This window comes from Fistularia commersonii, chromosome 18 (genome assembly GCF_037954325.1).
Source record: "Fistularia commersonii isolate RoL2024-O1a breed Wild chromosome 18, RoL_Fcom_v1.0, whole genome shotgun sequence".
NCBI lineage: Eukaryota > Metazoa > Chordata > Actinopteri > Syngnathiformes > Fistulariidae > Fistularia > Fistularia commersonii.
The window spans coordinates 11,928,727-11,946,113 of record NC_141301.1 but is presented as its reverse complement, the minus strand read 5'-3'; the positions used below and the strand labels follow the sequence as shown (position 1 = coordinate 11,946,113).

At 40.7% G+C, this 17,387-nt stretch overlaps 1 protein-coding gene across 1 annotated transcript in view; it reads right to left on the bottom strand.

Annotated features, from left to right (window-relative positions):
* Positions 1–9,410, bottom strand: part of drd2a (dopamine receptor D2a) — a 49,245-nt gene extending 39,835 nt beyond the window's left edge. The window contains exon 1 of the mRNA XM_086164600.1: positions 9,217–9,410. The gene's annotated coding sequence lies outside the window, so the exon portion shown is untranslated. The remainder of the gene's footprint in view (positions 1–9,216) is intronic.
* Between the last annotated feature and the right edge of the window lie 7,977 nt (positions 9,411–17,387).

Sequence of the window (17,387 nt, the reverse complement as noted above, 5' to 3'; positions counted from 1 at the left end):
TCACAAGAAGTGTTGAATGTTGAATTAGGGGTGAGGATATATTAAAGAGGCTTCATGTCACCGTGCACGCTGTGTGTCAGATCCCTTTCTCCTTCAGAGGTAATTATTCTAGAGCTTTAGAATTAGAGAAGTCTTTGAAAATCTCCCGTTTTTATGCATGTGATGCAACCGAAATAGAGAAGGTACAGCAAGGTAACGGAGAGGTGCTTTTGCAATAAAAGTCTTTTTATGATCCTATTTATATCAAGATTTATGACAAGCAGAAGGATTTTAAAGCAGTAGCCGGAACGTACTTCACTATTGTCATTAAACAGGTTAAACAGTGCACTGTAGTCCACCAGGTGACCTCTTCATTGTGAGCAGTTGACCTGTCCAGGATGTAATCCTTAAATAGCCTGACCTCACTCTCTACCCACAATCCCTCAGTCTTACATCTAACTGCACCCACTTATTCCCAGGTGACCCCTGCGCTGATCTATGAAAGCAGCCGGCATTATCTGGCAATCCTTGTATTCCAGAGAGGTGACAAGGCTTTTCTCTGTAGACTATACCTTTCTGGGGCTCAACAGCTCGAAACAAATAGATAAGAACCACCAGGATGTTTGTCTTTTCCCCTCAATAACAACTCGTCTTCCACGGACACTAACTATTTTATCTTTCATCAGACGCTAATAAAAATGCAGTGTGTGATACCTGGCAACTCACACCATAGTCTTCTGTTTGGTAATGGATAGTTTCCACTGACATTTATTCAATAGCAAAGCAACAAGTATGATGTAAACTCAGAATTCAAATGTTCTCCAAAACAAAACAAAACCACACATTTATCATCATCGGCATATTATTGTCTAGAAGATTTCCCTTCCTAAACAGTTCTTGTTACAACTGGCAATTAAGCATCATATTGCCATTTCAGCGCTATTTTAAGTGATTCATCTAAATTAACGGTTTCATCGTCATTTGAAGCTGAATCCGCTCTAAGTGGTTGATGAATTGGTCTCGGACAAAGCAAACTACATAAGCAGATCTATTCCGTGTTGCACTAATCTCACCCTGCCACGCAACAATGGTGAATTCATTAGTTTATTAAACCTAGAAAAAAAAAATCCCAGATTTTAATCTCACAATAAGCCCCATTTAATCAAAACTTTGGCGGTATGGACACACCGCTGCTCTACATTCTCAAAATGTGATTAACCGACTGACCCCAATATATTCAAATACATATGAGGGTGCACGCACATGAAAAAAAAAACACACACACACACATCCCCCAGATGTAAACATCATATATCTATATATGTATACACACACACACACACACACATATATATACTGCTCAAAAAAATAAAGGGAACACTTGAACAACACAATGTAACTCCAAGTCAATCACACTTCTGTGAAATCATAGTGTCCACTCAGGAAGCAACACAGATTCATTTTGACTTGTTTTAAGGACATTACATCAAAGTTGGATCAGCCTGGAGTGTGTTTTTACACTTTAATTTTGAGTGTGATTCCTAATCCAGACCTCCATGGGTTAATAAATTTGATTTCCATTGATCATTTTTGTGTGATTTTGTTGTCAGCACATTTAACTGTGTAAAGAGCAAAGTATTTCATAGGAATATTTCATTCATTTAGATCTAGGATGTGTTTTTTAAGTGTTCTTTATTTTTTTGAGCAGTGTATATATACATATACATACACATATATATATATACATATACACATACATACATACATATATATAGGCACAGTCCATTAACTCACTCCGCCCTCTATAACACACCCCATTAGTCATTCCTATTTCCATGTTTTCTTTGGTATAGTTTTCTAATGCTGTGATTTCTATATCAGCCTTGTAGTAATAAGACCAAGACCATATATACAGTATGTGTATACACACACACACACACATGCATGTTATGCATACATGCATGTTTGTATTATAATGTGCAGTAAGAATTATCGTCTGAGAGTTTTCCAATGAAGAATATATTTCCAGCTGAAACGTTTTTTTTTTTTTTTTTCCTCAATCTACGCCGTATGTAAAGAGACTGCAGCACCTAACAGTGATACCACTGTATCAATAATCTTTGATCTCACTCTGCTATGGCCTATTGCTCTCTGTAATTAGTTTTCCATCTGCAAGTGCAGTCAGTTTCCAGGTGAAAATCATTGAACCCTCCAACGTCAATGTCTGTTTTGTTGTGATTCCTCTTTCAAGGGAAATGGCTCATTTTGCAAGTGGTGATATTGTGTTGCCACTTTTTTTATGGGATGTGTAGGTGGATGCCATGGCTGTCACCGTGCTGAAAATAAACCTGCTCATTCAGAGTATAGCAATTACTGTGTCATTATCACGGTGTTGCAATTATGCCCCCTTCGTTCTGCACTAATCATTATTGAAGATTTTCTTGCAACATCCATATATATGCAATGTGTTCCCAATGTGTTTGTACACACAGTGGATTAATAATGATAAATATAAACAATAATCAAAGGAAAAATGGTGAATAATTAACAAAAGAAACTGTCCTCGTCCATTTTTGAAGTACATGCGATGACTCGAAACCCCTGAATTGAATATCTATTTGATATATTCAATGACCCCTCACTTGTTGCAAAGGAAATTGGTCGGTACATTTTTAATTGGTTAAAAAAATATATTTTTCTATCGTGATACTGTTAGCATGAGGTGACACTAAATGAAATATCGGGCCTCATCTGAGACATGCCGGGAGATAAAAGATAGAAAAAGATATAAGGTCAAAAGATATAAAGGTTAAATAAAACGCACCATTGCTTTACCCGTGAAGAAAAAAAGGTACAAATATCCTGTAACGCCGATTCCAACCAAGCCAGGAGGGTGAAATGGAAGAGGATTTGCCCGCTAGAAGGAGTAGAGGGGTGGGGGGAAGGGTGTCGGTAACAAGCCTCTATCAACCTCATTAGGCTGCAGGGAAGCTCCATCCTAACAACCAGTATTGTCTCTTGTGAGGGTGCATGACAAACGCACACACAAACACACACACAAACACACACACACACACCTTTGCCTCCTTTTCCATCACAGACAGTGAAGCATATGGACACACAAATAGGAACAGATGTACACACAACATTGACACACACACACTTCCACTCATGTTTTTTTTTTCATGCTTGTACCTTGCTTGCTCAAGAGGCTTGAAGAGCAAATGCTTTGGATACATCTGTGCTTTTTAAGAAAACAAATGACGATCATAAACCTTCCCTGTTATAAATTTGAACCGATTGCACAACAATCATTAGATACACCTTGTAAACGCTCATACGGGTGTAAAGTGGCTCTGGTGGGACCAGAATTGGACCCTGATTGGCTCATTCTTGCAGGGATCGACATCAAAACCCCTTTTTTTCCGTGTCCTTTTCCCTGTCGTTTTTCTATAAACACACACAAATCACGTGAAATGGTGAATTTTGGTTCTCCACAGATATGACGTTTGAAATCGGTGTGAATACAGTGTGTTAACTTACCCGCTTTAAAGCTTTGACTGCATAGGATTAGGAGTGCACGGTGCTTGTTTTGGACTATAATTCTTGTTAAATTAAAGGATTAGTATGCACAATAATGTTTGGTAATTAAGTAGTCCTTTTGGGAATACGGCCTTACTCTATGTAACACACCTCTATAATCAACAGATGCCTGCGTACAAATTCAATAGATACAGAGAAGTGGTGGCATTTAGGGGAAAAAAAAGAAAAAGGTTGATGCCGACTGTGAGATCAATAAACAGTTTCTACATCCAAGGTGGCGGATCTTGAAAGTCTTGATTACTAAACATTTCAGCCTCTTGGTTCTCTGTTGTGTCACAGCAGGCAGGTAGCTCGCACTGCGAAGTCCTCCGGTACTCTGCCAGTTTAACAAAATCCTCCCAAAGCTCACTTGAGGTACTCAAAAGGAACAAACATTGGAAAATTAAAACCCAGATATTAAAAAAAAAAGGCAGATTTTATCTCCAAGTGGCTCGAGGGTTTGAATGAGCGGCGAGCAGCTATACGGATTTCACCCGCAGACCCAAAAAACAGGTTTCATGTATGAAAAAAAACCCAAGTTTAGTTTTACAAAGTATCTCTCAGCTGTTGCAAGACGTTGCATGAGCATGATCCGAGCTGACTTGAGTAACAAAATTATTTTTGAACAATACTGAATTAATTAATCGGCGAACGCTCTCTCAGTTCAATCCCATGTCCTGGCCTTTGAATATCCTTGAAGCAAACCGCAGAAGAATAGGATGCATATTTTTAGCTAAACAGAATGGATGATGCAGCCAGCGGGTCTCAAAAAGCTGTATAGTCACAGTGATCTGATGCAAAGTGTCTGTATATTTGTTTTCTTACCAGATTAAATAAGCCGAGACGAATGTTTCTGCGAATTCAGTGAACTGCACTTTGGCGTTCATGTAGCTGAACAGCGTTTCGGTGCCGATCTTTCGCAGTTCTTATTTAAAATATATTCCGAATAACAGATCGACCCAAATCTGGATTGTTTTAGATTTGTTTGTACCGGTCCATGGGTCGTTTGGTACCGGGCTACACAGAGAGAACAAATAACTTAAATTATTTCTATTTTATTTATTATCCGAGTCCGAACACGGTTTTATTTTGAAAAAATTTTGTAAAATTCTCTGAGACGCATCCGTCTTTGACTCACTCGTGACTCGCTCTTGACGGGCACGTGATACATTAACGTTAAAATCAAACTCACAGGCTAGCAAAATTAGTAAAAAATAGATTTCTTTGGAAAGTTTCATTGCAAAGGGGAAAAGGCCAAGTGAGGAAACAGAAGAAGAGCCTGTGACCATTATGAAAAAGAAAGCTGCATTTAACAGCAGATCTACTTAAAATATGGATTTATCACGACAGGGGATTCCCATGCACCAAGTCCGCTCTGCATAATATGCGGTGACCGGTTCTCCATTGAGGCAATAAATCCCTCAAAACTGTTTCCCCCTCTAGTAGAAAGAAAAAAAAGTGGGAATATTTATATATTCATATACATTTATCTGCCACACCTTAAAGGCCGCTCTGTGAAAATATTGTCTGTCATTAAACCGGTCTGTGGCGCAAAAAAGGTTGTGGACTTTGTGTCTCAAAGGTTGAAATTTCAATTAGCTTCTGCAGTTAATGTAAAGAAATTAAAAAAAAAATAAAATCTAATAATAATACTACTTATTTTTTGTGGGTGGTTTACCTGACGCCATGTTAATCTCACCAGTCATGCATTGAATGAATCCAATATCTGAGCTAGCGGTATAAAATGCTCAGCAGAAGTGTTGACAACAATATTCTGTCTTGTAAGTTACTACCCACTCACTCACTTTGAATTTCTCAAACTCAAGTTGCATTTTATCCTGCTGTGGTCTTTTTCCTTTCTGAGATGAACTATTTGAAAGATAGATTTCGCCCGTACAAACAGTCACGTCTAAAAGCTCGAAATGGCCGGATCACGCTTGTTTGGTTTGCAGCAAGTCAAAGAAACCGCTGGTTCATTTGAAAATATTCAGCAAACTGTGGTGGGGAATTTTTAAATATTAATGTGCGAAAGGAGACGATGTGTAAGAGTTTCTTGGAGGGACCGAAATGGCCACTCGGGTGTGCAAAGGATTTTTTTTTTTTTGATGAGAAAAATCTTGAGCTCCCATTTGACAGATCCTTCCTCCGTCTCACATTCACTTTTTTAATTTCTTCGGACTTTTTGAAAGTGGAGCCGAAACAAACGTGTCACAAAGCGGCTTTGGTCGAGCGCTTTTTCGCACCACGCGGTTAAAGACACTGGATTGCATTCTCCCTTTCCCCGCACAAAGTGCTAACCAGACCGTCAGCCGGGGGGTTTGGCGTTGCCCTTGGACACAGCGGGCTTGGAATCGAACCTTCCGATCCAGCGTTCTCCCAGCTGAGCAACGCCCGCCCCGAACAAAACAAATTATTTACCCGAACCACACATATAACGGAACGCTTATTCACTTTTCACGATACAGAACAAAGATAATTTCTGAGACATTAAGTTTCCCGCAGAGAAACCGTGTTCTCTTCTTTTCCCGGTAATACCTATTAGCTCCATCTTTTTCCGAAAGCCCCCCCCTCATCAAATTCTTGCCCCATTTTTCAACAAAGGCGAGTTCGCGCGAAATCCCCGGTGGATATCCACGTTTACCGCCGATTTATTCAAACAAGTTCCACTCGTATCTGTAGCCAATTATAACCTCCACTGTTGAATTACATTCTTGGTACATGCCCGTTTTTATGCGTGCAATGTGCTTTAATGCATACGTACGTTGCTCTGTGTCTGACAGCGTAGCCTAACTGCAGCTTTCACAGCTCTCAGGGGGATTATTGGGTGTGTGCACGGTGGATCAGCGAGATAGAGAGTCATGGAAAGGTTTGCTATTCGTTGTTTCTCTGCCTCAAAAAGATTAAAAACCAACGGGCTGTTTTCCAAATTAAATGTGACGGTGCATTTCGAGCTGACCGGTTACAAGGGGAGCGCAAGTTTTTTTTTTTTTTTTTTGAAAACTGGACTGTCATTTTTTTTTTGCATATTTTGGTGGTGTTTGCAGTTCCATTTAAGTTTTGACTTGTGAAAAAAAGAACAAAAACGTCTTGTCGGTGGAATTAAAATGCTTCACTAGAGCTGCTTGTGAAAAATTTGTTGACAATATTTGCTTATCTTTCTTTACCGGAAAAATGAGACTGCAGAAATATACTCATGAATTCAAAATCCTGAGCCACTTAGTTTATTTAGTCCGTTCCCTTAGGTTCACACATAATGCATCTAATTCTCCGCAGCCACCACAGGGATCAATATGTAATGTAGACACGCCATTATAATAATGACACATCAACTAGCTGACATAACTTGGTCAGCATATAAACATAACCCTGAGCATAACCAGATCATGATGCCATTGGTTTTCGGACCTAATTGGCTCCTCCATCCTTTCACGGATGTTGCGGGTCCCCAGACTGCTGACATATTGGACATGCTTAGGAATGGGCTTCTGGAGCAGAGACTGTAAGCCAGTCAAATAAGTTCAACGTGATACAATTGAATGATTTTCTAACAAAAAGGACAATGGACCTGCCTGAGTAACATGGCCACCATGTACACACACTCACACACAAATGCACACTGGTGGTGTGTCACGTGTTTGGTTTTTATTTATAATATCCAGTCATTCCACAGCTAAGATGGACCTATATTTACATAGAAACACGGAGAGCCTTATTAAGGCATTTAGCTGGTTCGTCTTTGGTATCTCAGAAATGGTAAACTATTTATATTTTGTCCGGGCTCACATTCATCCAGGACGAAATCGCACGCAAAGGTCACCAGAGCCCCTGTTACCAATTCTTTTTCCTTGTTTACTCATCCTGATCCAAAAAAAAAAGGTTTTACCCAAAGGTGATCTACATCTATTTACATGAACCCCCTCTTAATAACACATCCGTGGCATTTCATTTTCACAAAGCACATCCAAACTTGAGAGAGCCGCGTAATCACTCTATCGCGCTTAGAAAAACCTTGATGTTTGGTACATAAATACTTCACACAAACGTCAGCATCAAAGTGCACTCCGTAGAAGTTACACCCCCATAAAAAACAAGATTATCGTAAACATTTACTTTACGTTTGATTTGATTTGATTTGAATATCTCCTCCGGATGCAATCATCTGCGGCTTTTTTTTTCGAGGCCCCTGCGGAAGATCGTGGAGGATTTTTCTCCCTCCCAGACCGGAATTGAGACTCCCAAGTTCTGTAAATGTCGAACTCGCCGGATAAATCTTTCAGGTCGTTTCGGATCGGGGTCTGATTAAACGGGCCGAGGCGGGCGGCCATTTCGTCGAACGCATGTTAAATCTCAGGAGGAAAGGTTTGTTTACAGGAAGTGTTAGTATTGATTGAGCTCCTCTATCAAGTAATTTGGGGTGTAAAACCCCTTTACGTCTTGTGAAAAGACGGTTGACCCGATCCCTCTAAAAGACAGTGTGCCGCCCCTGAACCGTCAGGGTCTCCAAGGAAAATGTAAAGGAAACTCTTTGGTTTTGACTTGATATCCCAACCCGAGATTAATGAGTCGTCTCCAAGCGCCCGGGAAATCTACACCAGACAGAACTGGGCTTGACGTGCACGGCATCGGAAGGCTCTGGAGAAGCTTCTCTCCACGCGCCGAGCCGTGACACATATGAGACGGTCCTGTGTTGGAGCCCGTGTGGATGAGCAACGCATCCGAATTAAGTCACAGGTCACAGCTTGACAGCAGAAGGATAAAACCTGAAGATGCCTTCATTTAATACAGTCGCTCACTTTTATCTGTGAAAGAAGAGTTGGCAGACACAATTTCCCAGCCTGACAAAATCTGGCAGGCGCCGTTTTAAATGACAAGATCCATTTGGCAATCATGTTGACATGCTTTGAAGAGCAAATTATGCAATTACATGCAGTACTACTGTCATTTTTGACAACTATTATTTACACATTTTCTCCCTGTTCCGTGAAAAGGACGAATAAAACTGTAGATCCTGCGCTGACGTTAAAAGGGAATTTATTTAGAATTAAATTACGATTCAATTTCAGGAAGTGGTTAATAAACTTACAGCTGAGAAAAAAAAAATGTGTTTTTTTTTTTTGGTTTGTTTGTTTTGCCCCGTCCTTCAAAATATTTCGGCGGTTCCCGGTGAAGCGCCGGATGGAGGACAAGACGCGTCTCCGTGACCGTGGGAGGCGACGTGACAGCAGCGCGCAGCCCCGCGGACACGCCAACACGCACGGACCCGACAGCGACTCGACAAACCAACTCCAGATCGAAAAGCCGGCTTGGGTCGCTGGAGATTTCACTTATTCCGATCTGGATCGATAGAGATTACCATCGATCCGCGTTACGCACGCAGAATCTCACCAATAATGGATCTGACCGCTGACACACACACACACACACACACACATATACACCTCACAAACAAACAAGGCGGAAAACATTCATGTTTGCAAGCGAAAAAGTTCATAATCCAAAGGATTGTCATTCAAGCACCTGGATGGACTCATCCCTGTTCTTTTTTTTTTTTTTTTTTACACATTAATATGTGGCGTTTGCACAACAACAACTTATTAATCCAAGTTTTGCACCTCGCAAAAAAAGCAAAATAAAATAAAATAAAATAAATCTTACCTTCACGCCATACGCTTGACCGGGCTGTTGTTGTTCCAGGCACCAATTGTTAAATCCAAGAACTTCCAGATTTAGCTCCCACTGTGATCTTCATCGTTTCTGCACATCGTTCACTGTTTGCGAAATGTGGATGCATCTGCTCGGGAGAGACGCACCGGGGCAACAAAAAAAAAAAAAAAAAAAAAGAATTAAAACGAAATGAATCGGATAAAATTATATTTGAGTTGTGGGTTGGAAGCCACGGTGGAGATGGATACTTTTTGTTGAGTTGCGCTCCTCGGCTTTCCGTCCGCTCTTTACGCACGGCGGTTGCGACGGATGCTGGAGTGGCGGAGGCTGGAGGAGAGCCGAGCAGCCGAGGAGAATCGAGGCGGGGTTACCGGGATGTATGTCTCCTTTAATAAAAAAAAAATATATATATAAATGAAAAAAAATAAAAAAATAAAAAAAACACCAGCAAGGGTGAGATCTCGCTTTGTGTCAGTGTCGGACTCACATTTCCCGCCCTGTGCGCCACCTGGATCCAAGTGAAAAAGTAAAAAAAAGAAAAAAAAAAATCAAAATAAAAGGGAGAGAGAGAGAGAGAGAGAGAGAGAGAGAGACCACTGGGTCAAATGATACAAACTTTTGTGAGTTCACAGAGTTTAATCTGAAGACACTTTGTATTAAGCGAATGCAATAACAGTCGTATTTCAAAATTATATCCGGAAGGTCTAATGAAAAAAACAATAATTTGAACCAAGACAGATTTTCTTTGCAGACCGGTACCAAATGATGTGTAGACGGGGACCAGCAATTTAGAGGAAACTGAACGAATTCCTCTGAAGGCTCCCAATAAACTGGGCGCAACTACATCAAAAAGCCAACCAAGAGGAAACTATATACCGTTACAAACTGCATTTGTGATTAAACAGCATTCTTAACAATCCACTATGCAAACCCCATACATTTTACACCACATTACCATGGAGATATAGCTTCTTCTCCGTCAGTAGCAAAATCAACCTTCTCCATCTAACCCTATTCTCTGTACCAACTACCTTCATATTCTCTCCAAACGTCCATAGATCTTCTCTTTGGTCTTCCTCTAGACCTCCAATTCCAGCATCCGTCAACCAATATATTCTCTCTCCCTCCTCTGTTCATGACCCAACATCTCAGTCTGCCTTCTCTGACCTTCTATCCAAAAAATCTAACATTCGGTGTCCCTCTGATGGACTGATTACAAATATATATATATGTATGTATAGGGGTGTCTGATTTTAGCCCGAGGTGGAATCAAGGATTCAAGGAACTTTTAAAGTCATACCAGCACACTTTACAGTTTGTGGTATGAAATTAGTACCCGGGTCCGGTTTTCAAGCCATAAAAAATAAATAGAAGCGTGAAGAAAAAGGAAAGCAAGAGCAAAATGTAAACAAGTAAGATCCTGCTGAACCTGCTCCGTACCTTTGAATAGAAGATAGCACAAGCGAGGAAAACACGATTCCAATCGAATTGTACCTTTGTGTAGGGCGATATTGCCCTCGCTTTAAAATAGTGGAAGATGAAAAGGACCGATGGAATGGGTCATGAGTAGAAAAAAAACACAACAAACTTTTATGAGTGTGTCATTGCATTTTATTTTGCGATCGAAAGCCATTGCTTTTTCCTTTGCCTGCATACATTAATTCAGTTGAAGTTGTGTTGGCCTTTCTGCCTTTGGAGGACAGTTTATGCTTGTGAATTATAGCTCCTCAGCTTTAGAGCTCCACTAATGTAGGAATACGATGGACTGACACTGTAGGAACATGCGTATGTTATGTTAGATTACCATGCTGGGATACAGAATGCAAATGACACAAGTTGCCATCATTGACATTTGGCTTTTTGCATGAGGAAGCCGGTTGAATTAGCTTCACTCTGGAGTTATTGGAGCAGATTCTTTTTATTTTCCAGTGTGAATAAGTTTATCCTCAACAACTTTTATGAAAAAGTGTCTAACCCAATACTTCACGGCAAAATTACACACACACACACACACACACACATTAATAAAACAGAACTGAATAAATGCTCAATATGTACAAGATCAGAAACAAAATGTCCTTCAGGGTCTGTCAGTCCTTTAATGGTGAGATTATGCTTTATTAATAGCCCTCAGAAAGTAGTCCAACACGGTTTAGAAGCTTAATTTGCCAGCATCAATTATACCAGGAAGTCAATATCACTGTTAGTTGGCCATTTAACCTTTTCAAATTTTGGAATATACTCCAAATATACTTCCAGGGCCATGTAAGCTGAAAATGCCAAATGTAATCCATTGCTCGGCTCAGTCTGAATCAGCTTATTGCAGATCTAGCTGATTCGGCTAGTGACGCGCTAACCGGCCATGTCAAGCACTCTGTGACGGGATGGGTGAGCGGACACCGCTAGGCGATGGTAGATCAGGCCAAAAGTGCAAAGGCAGAGAAGAGATTCCTGTAAAATGTTTTATTACCAGAAAACCAAGGTCAAACTGTCACTATATCCCAACAACAAATCTTGCTAAGTCTCCGCTATAAACAGAGAACTTTGCAGTGAAGGTAAACACACTGGACAAAATCAAATACCGGACTCAAAAATAACTTGCTCAGTCTCGAATGAACCGAGAGAACAAATCGCAAGGAAACGTCCTCACAAGATCAAACCAACTGTTTTTTTTTTTTTTTTTCGGAAAACATTAAACATGTTGGCGCAGTGGTTAGTGCTTCGGTCTCACAGCACAAAGGTTCGATTTCGACAAGTGGTTGTTTACGTGTTTTTGGACCGTGTCTGCGTCCAAAAACACGGTCCAAAAACATGCAGCAGGTAAATTAGAAAAATTGCTGTATATGTGGTCCTGCGATTGAATGGTGACCTGTCCAGGTTTTAAGCGGCAGATGACGGATGTACGGATGGACCCGACGGACGTACCTATAGAAGGCGGTCAGCATCGTTACCACATGAGAGGTGGGACACGTAAATCAACAAACGACATATAAGGCTATGGAGTATTAAATGGACATTTCAATAATACCTCAACAGCAGCCTGCCACCAAGGGTATCAAAATGTAACACATTTCAATGATGTATAAAGGGACTGAACGGATCAGGGCCGTCCAAATTGTCCCCATGACGCACAACACGCTAGACCGGCTCAATTAAGGCCAGGATACAACAAACGCTCCTTTTTTTCCTTGACGGCACCTTTTAGCCACCGAAGGGACCCGTCAACGGCAAGGAACTTTACAAAAAGGGAAGCATTTCTACACTTTTGCCCAGTTTTCCAACAAATTCGTGCGAGAGCTCCATAAGACTCCAACAGCCTGTTCTGTTGACCTTTTCGACATTTATTAATTTGAGAGGACGATACATTTCTGTTCTCCCACGTAACGGTAATAGACCTGGTTGAGCTACATGCTCTAAAGTAATGATCCACATGGATTAACACAAATAGAGCAGATGACAAAACAGCCCACACAAACACTTGACTGAGGTGGGAGGTGTAACTGGGCATCAAAAAGAGCCAAATTATACCGTGCATCATTGAGGTAAATGAAATTGGTGACGCTTTATTCATGAAGGTATTGTATATAAAATAGTTTTGAAAAAAAAAATTCAACATGTTGCACAACACTGACTTCTTCCTGTATCTGGCAATATGTTTGTATGAACCTACATATTGCTGAGAGCAGGTAAGGCTACTCCCACCCATCATTAGCTCGATCCCATTGCTCTGCAGACTGCGGATCACTTTCTCAAGGTCCATCACCGTCATCGCCCAGGAGATCGGCATAACAACATTAATTATACTTTTTGTTCCATTTAATAGAAAAGAGGAGCTGCTTTTGTGGGTATAACGATTTATCAGGGCTGACAGATCTGACTGTAAGCTCGGACTGATGTGTTTTTATCGGGCATATGGCAAGGATATATCCCCTTCCGCATAAACAAGAGTTTACTAGTTCATATTTTCAAATAGCCAGTTTTCCCATCCCTGCACTGTTAACTATGTGGAATGTGACACCATCACTTTTTTTTTTCTGGTGTAGCCAAGTGATTTTCTTGACACATCCCCCTCCACACCAGAAGGCACTCCAAATTTGAAAATAATTCTTCTCCACAGTCACGCTGCTTAAAATTAAGGGCCCAAAAAACCAATGCAAGCTGCCCTAGGATATTTAATAAGTGGAGAAGAAGTGGAATTGGACACCTGCTGCTGGCTTACAGGTATATTGTATTCAGGTACAATCCCAGGTGCAACTCAATCTTCTTTTCCCTCTCTTAATTTTCAAAACAGACACCAATCAGCATCCTTTTGCGCAGTTAGCCTCCAATGTAACAATGTAGCTTAACCAAGAATTGCAGAGCAAACCACTCATTTAATTCAGTGCACCCTCCCCCCGTTCAATTTCGAGTTTATCCAAAGAGTAGCCGAAGAGCAAACATTACTGTCTGCAGCAAAAGGTTTGATATGGGGCAAAGGGGCAATATGTGTCCGTACAGCCAATTATGGTAATGTATTGCACGATGCTGTGGTGAAATATGGGGGTGGGGGGGGACACGCAACAGGCTATGTGCTGCTACGAAACACTTTTGGAATCCGGCAAGTACATATTTCTTGTCAGTGAAAGCTGAAAATGGGATTTTTTTTCAACTTCCAAAAATGAATATGCAGCCTAGTGCTGTTAGTTGAGCGGAAACAGACATCCTGCATTCACATTTAGGGTTTTGGAAAGACCCAATGGCAAATCTAGCATACAAGTGAATAGTAGCCGTTGGCGGCGACACTTAACAATCCCCCTTCCATCCAAAAGAAATGTATGAAAATTGAAACTGTGTTTCCGAAACCACTCAAAAACATCAGACATGGTTTCACAGTGTGGAACCGAATTTGAGCTCGCCGTCTGTACCCTTGCAAGGATATCGGTACGCTGCTAACAAGTGGCTAACAAGGCCCGATTTTATATTTTATATGCCTCCCTGAATTCACCTCAGGTGGGAAAGTTTGTAACAGATTCTGTGCACATCATGACAATATGGGCTTAGAATGCCAAAATTAAAGACCAAAAAAATAGAAGAAAACTGTATTTTCTATGCTGAGTGTATAGTTTTTGTGTGGCTACTATTAGCCAGCTAGATATTTAACAGCCCTGTAAACACATGCTTGACTGTCCTACTTTTTCTTTGCCATTCGCTAACAAATCCTGACCATAAGGTAATTCTGCAGCCTGGTGCTGTCTGATACCGCCTCCATTAACTTGAGCGAAGGAGCGAATGTTGGCGGACTGCTGAACGAATAACCCCGACTTTCATAACAGTGCAATTCATATGAGTTTACACTGCAGCTTTGTGTTTGTGTCGCGCTAATGGAATGAAACCTTCTGTAATCCGCAGCGCGTCTTGAAGCCAGGAAATCCGCGCTAATACAAATAGTATTAGTGTCAGTGCTTGGAGGGAAAGTTCAGCACAAGAACTGGTATTCATTTTTAGCCATGCTGAAGTTCCAGAGACAGATTGTAGCTTTTCGAAACACGGGCGGGTCTCGCAACCTGTGAGCCGACGCTTCCTCGAGGTGAGCCAGGAAACCGAGCATACCGGCAAAAACTGCACCGCTGCGAAATAACATTTTCACTGTCGTTCGCTCACATGAGGCGGAGCTGCTCCAAGATATTGAACAAGGGTTTGAATGGGGATCATATCTTATGCACCGGCAAAGCTCACCTCATTCCATCGGTTTAAAGAATTCATGGGTTTACTGATGGGTGTCAGGTAGGTTGGTCCCAGCTGTCTTATTAGAGTGAAACAAATTATATTTTCATACAATATTATTACAAATTCTAATTATAATGATGAAAGATGAATGTGGAATTTTTTTTTTCTTTAATATCTGGATGCAACCACAAAGTTAATAGCGGCGGTGTCAGTGCGGCAAACCTCTGGCACGATGATAGCCAAAAAAAAAAAAAAGCCTTAATGTGATTAACTTCAAAGGACGTCCTTACTTGCCACAGTTGCCATTACCGCGTTCATGGTGGCCCTGATGAGGAGCGGCGTCTCTTTAGCCCGAAGTTAAGTTTAAATGAGAGGCGTGTGTCCTCGTGTAAGGCAAGAATTCACCGTGAATTGTATATTTGCCTCCAGAGGCAATTACCTTCATGACCTAAGCAAGAAACTGAGGGCGGCTTTCGAGTAACGCTAATTCAAAAACTACTATAGCTATCAAAGACAGGAAATGAGCTCAGTTAACATCAAGTTTAACCTGAGAAAAGAAGAACTTACCAGTAAGTCTCATTTGAAATGGATTTACAATACGTGAGCCACAACATTTTCCAGTCTGATCAAACATTAACAGTACTGAGCTCTATGAAATTGTTCCTATGTGTCAAACTCGAGGCCCGCGGGCCGCCACGTCATTTAATGTGACCTGCGAGAACATCTTTAAAATAATAATCATTCATTAACACCTCGTGGGGAAATTCATTCTCTGCATTGACAGGAATGTTTTGTTCTACCTCCTGCGGCCCCTGTCTTAAAATAAATTGACTGAAAATAAATAAGTCAAACGCGTGTATTGCCATAATTCAAGTGATGACATACTGCCATTAAATTGCAGTGCATCCAGATCAATGTGATTTTCAACAAGTGGAATTGAGAAATACAAATGATCCCTAAATATCCAGGAAGAGAAAAGTTGATGTGGATGGAAGGCTGTTTCAAGAAAGATGGAAAGGCGAACAAGTTTGTGCTTCAAGGAGAAAAAAAAACATTGTTTTGTGTTATGAGGCAGAGTCAGTTGTCAGAGAACAATATACGTCGACATTTTGACACCAAACACAAAGCTAAGTATGCTAAAGTTAGCCTTCCAGATAAACAACAAATTGTCCAGGAATTAAAAGCCAAAACACTACATAAGCATTTGCACAGAATCGAAACAAATGCATAGATTTAGTTTAATGATTATTTGCATAGAATCTACGCAAATGCATACGCAGCATTTTGGATTTGAATGAGTAACAAATTCAGTTATTTAACATTTAGGTAGAGTTACATTTATTTTTAATAACATTTGGTTACATTTAGTTACATTTATACTGTTACAGTTACTTGTGGCCCTTTGAAGGCAACCATTACGCTGATGTGGCCCTCGGTGAAAATGAGTTTGACGTCCCTGAAATATTTTCAAAATGCGACTGGCTGTAAATGAAATGTCCAAATTCCCCCCAAAAAAACCAAATAAACAACATTTTTCAACTACTGCAAAGACAATAACTTTCCAAACAAAAGAACAATAACAGCCCAAGTGATTTTATTTTGAATCGCACCTTTCAGTCCGCCACAAAAGGATCCTAAAGGACTCGATCATGTCTGAGGTCGGCTCTGCCATCAGAGCCGACCGGCACCAAAATTGTTTTCATGCAGTTGTTCTGCTGCTCACAAGGCGGGATGTGTGATGCGCACGATACTAGGTTTACATCTTTCTCGTGTCATGCGCACACGTAGGTGTATGGAGACGTCTCAGATATAGCGGGGGAGGGAGAGAGAAAACGAAAGAAAAAATGAAGAACACTTAAACAAATAAGGTTTTTATGCTAAAAATACCATCCTTCGCAGTCCTGTCATATTCTGATATTTATATGCAAAACACATCCAATTCTGCATTTTTTTCTTTTTTAAATGTAATTTCTGACTGATGTTTCATACTTAAACTAACCTTTTCTCTTTTCTGAAAATAATGAAAGCATATAATGTATTTCCAGGCCTCTATTGCAGGAGGTGAGCATGGTACGAGATTAAGGCAGCATGATGTCTCAGTACAAAGTCTTCCTACAAGTAGGAAAAGTTTCTTCACACACTTAAATGACCTGACCTAAGGTCTATCAGCGTGGAGAGCTTACCTAGTTAGGAATTTACCGGCAGCTGGCCAGCAAGTTCTCAGAGAGCCTGAGAGAGAGAGACAGCCAGAGGGGAGAAAGGAGAAGCTGTAACACACAATGGAAAAAAAAAGGATGCAGAACGGTTTCTGCCTCATGTTAAAAAGGTCTTTGGTTCAATTTCAACAGGGAGGTTTCCTGTTTGCATGTTCTCCCTATTTCTGCGTGAGTTTCCTCCAAGGTGCAAACGCTACACAGCCCAAGGTGAAGTGACAATTAAGATAACGGAGTTAACGG